This window comes from Rousettus aegyptiacus, unplaced genomic scaffold, assembly GCF_014176215.1.
Source record: "Rousettus aegyptiacus isolate mRouAeg1 unplaced genomic scaffold, mRouAeg1.p scaffold_m13_p_7, whole genome shotgun sequence".
Taxonomy (NCBI): Eukaryota; Metazoa; Chordata; class Mammalia; order Chiroptera; family Pteropodidae; genus Rousettus; species Rousettus aegyptiacus.
In genome coordinates, this window is record NW_023416310.1 from 89,345,483 (window position 1) to 89,348,794 (window position 3,312).

At 47.9% G+C, this 3,312-nt stretch overlaps 1 pseudogene; it reads right to left on the minus strand.

Moving 5' to 3' along the window:
- Nucleotides 1–204: 204 nt before the first annotated feature.
- On the minus strand, nt 205–323 carry LOC118606154 (annotated as a pseudogene).
- Nucleotides 324–3,312: the final 2,989 nt, after the last annotated feature.

The following is a 3,312-nucleotide window of genomic DNA, read 5'->3' on the forward strand; positions in this document are numbered from 1 at the left end:
AAACAAAGGCCAGAGTGTCACTTTTGCTAAACCATGTCACCAAACTAAAACTTAATAACTCAACTGATTGCAGTTTCAGCCTCTTTCAGAAGTGGAATTTTAGAGCTCTTATTTATTTATTTATTTAGATGAGGCAACCTTTGGTTGACCTCACAGATTGCAAGGACCTTGTCAGCTTATAATCCCTTATTTTTTATTTTTACACACCTGCAGCACCTAGTCTTCCTAGGTGGTCTCCCATCCAAGTACTAACCAGGTTCGACCCCGATTAGCTTCCGAGATCAGATGGGATCTGGCTTGTTCAGGGTGGCATGGCCGTAGACCAGAAGTAGAATTTTATATTCCCATTTTAGAGAGCAAGAAATTGAAGCCCAAGGCCACCCAGGAGAAGGAGGATGAGGACTCAGGTTTCTGGTCTCTCAGCTCAAGGCCACATCCCTGGGCATAATTGCAGAGCTACCAGGAGCACCCACTCCCTCCTCACCTTACCTGTCTGAAACCGGAGAGCACCTGGAGGCCTCACAATGCTCTGGGGTGCAGGAGTTGGACTGGTCTGGCAAGACAAACAAGGCTGGGGAAGGTGCCTCAGGAGCAGCCTTCCTGCACCAGCCTCAGTCCGAGGGCCCAGGGCGGGGGACCCTTGTACACTCTGGCATCACTTTGATTCCTAAAGATTTTCATCTCATTAGAGCCTTTGCCTAGAGCTGCAATTCTCATTGTTGGGTATGCATTGGAATCACCTGGGCAGCTTTAAACAAATCACCTAGGAGTCTAGGTCCAGGCTGAACCCCTGGGTGGGACAGGGTACCATACCAGCACTTAAAAAAGTCCTTTAGAGGATTCCAAGCTGCAGTCAAAATAGGGAACCACTGGTCTACGGCAGGTTTTATCTAAAGATAATGTGCATGCAAAACACCTGGAATCTCCTTTAAAGTGCAGGTTATTAATTCAGCAGTCCAGCAGACTAGGGCTGGAGCTCAAGAATTTGCAGTTATATCAAGCTCCCCATGAGGCCAATGCATTTGGTTGAGGACCACAGAGTAGCTAAGGGTCTGGACTAGACTGACGTTTTCCATCACTGAGTGGCAGGGGTGGGATACAGATGGAGTCATTATTTCCTCCCAAGGAATGCGTCTGGTAAAACAAAGCAGGATGGACAAAGCCTCAGTCGTTCTCATGTTCTCATGTCTACACCTCATCACACTTGAAGGGGTGTAGAACAGGCCTCCCCAGGATGTGCTGCTTTGGCGTGTGGATTATTTTGAGCTGGAGGCAATCAAGACACTGTGGGTTCATGAAAAACTTTTAGCTCTCCTTTAAAGAATTTAAATTTAGAGCCTTTCCCATAAGAAGAGTTATCACCAGAAATAACTCTTTATGAACTATCGGCAGCTATCTTGTTATTCAGTCTCATGGCGTTTTAATTATTAGACCAACTGAAAGAATCTGGAAGGGTAGAGCAACATTTCTTTCTCCCCCACACCCTACCACATGTTGAGGTGGGACGGATTCCACAATGTCTGAGGGCCGGCCCAGATGCAGCATCTTTGATTCTGTGAAGTGTCTAGCTCCAATGAACTGCCCTAGAGGAGGTGAATCCAAGCAGGCTGACCAGAATCCTGTTCTTCGAACAGCTCTGCTCTCCCTTTCTTTCCCTTTCTCCTGCCTGCTTCCATCCTGCCCTGCCTTCTCTGCTGGCCTCCAAAGTGGCTCTCAATGATTATTTAAATTCAACAGACCCTTGCTATTTCTGCTAGTAATTGTCCAACCAAGGATGTTTTCATTGACTTCTCCACAGGCCCAGGCAATTCCTAAGAGAACCGCAATTGGTCCATGACTCCCAATGGGGGTGGTGAGAGCCTTTTTAGGGCTTGGGACCAAGATACCAGGACAGGGGCTAACAATACATTGGCACCAGATTTCGTCTAGGCAGCACCATCATCAAAAACCTATTCATGGGGCCTTTTACGGTTTCCAAAGCATTCTAAGAGCTGTCTCTCATTCATACCAGTAGCGCACTGCTGCCTGCAGGACTGGGCTGAAAGATGAGTGAGGATGTCGGCTGCCTCCTATAGTAGTACATTCATCTTGACGGCAGGGGGCGGTCGCTACCCAATTCAAGCTCAAGTTACCACGCACAATGGCCTGGTACCGACCGATCGGATTTTTAAAGAGGCTGGAAATTCAGACTTTTATGTTAATTCTTTAAATTGTTAAGGATGGGCAGCTAATTAACTGCTTGGGCTAAAAATAAGTCTGCAGGATAGATGTACCCTAAGGAACCCCGGTGGGCAAACTCTGAAGTTTGATCCCAGAGCGTGGGATTCCGACTTCATTCAAAAAATGCCAGAGCTTTACATCATCATTCCAGCGTCCGCATTTTACGTGAGGAGACTGAGGTTCCGAGGAAACAGGGACTTGTCCAGGATTGTTAGGCAAAGCCAACAGTAGGATCCAGGCGTCCTGACTTTGTTCCAGGTCTTCCTGAAGTAGAACACTCTCCCACCAGAACCCTGGGGTCCCCAGAGAGACCCCATTCTATAGCTCCGAGGGCGTGTCCCCGAGAGCTGGTCCAGCCAAGGGGAGCCCTGACAGGGCTGGGGAGGTCGCCAGAGCCCAAGGGCAGGAGGGGGAGCCTGAGTTTATTTTTAGCTGCCTAGAATGTGCCTCTAAGCCTTATTTAGACATCAGGCGACAGGGTGAGCTGGAGGCAGCAGGGGCGGAGGAGGAGATAGCCCCCTCCCACTCTCCGGGCTCCTGTTACAGGCTCTTCCCTGCCCATCCCCTTATCATCCTTTCTGGGGGCTCTGGAGCGGCTCTAAATAGCAGCCCTTGTTGGCGTGGGCGCTGTCCTGCTCTGGCTGGCTTGCTTTCGCCTCCACCTCCACCCCTTACTCCACATTCCCCACGGTTCCGCAGAGAACTAGAACTCTAGGGCCCTAGAATGTTCTCTCCTCACCTTCTGGGATCACAGATCTCTTTGAGAAGCTATAGTAATTTATCATGGTGGTTTAGAGCTCAGGTTGTGGAGTCCAATAGACCTGGGTTCGAAACCAATTACAACCCTAAGCAAGTTCCTATACTCTCCAAACCTGAGTTTCCACTTTAGTGCCGTGGAATTTGTAACCCATCTAATCTCCCTCATGGCTCCTAAATATTAAATGTGATAAAGTATGTAAAGACTTTAGCATATCATAATAAGTTCTCAATAAATGATGGTGATGGTGATTAAAGCTATAGACCTTCTGCCCAGAAAAAAATTGTTTATATGCATACAATCATGAATGTAATTTCAGGTTTATGTAAACTCTG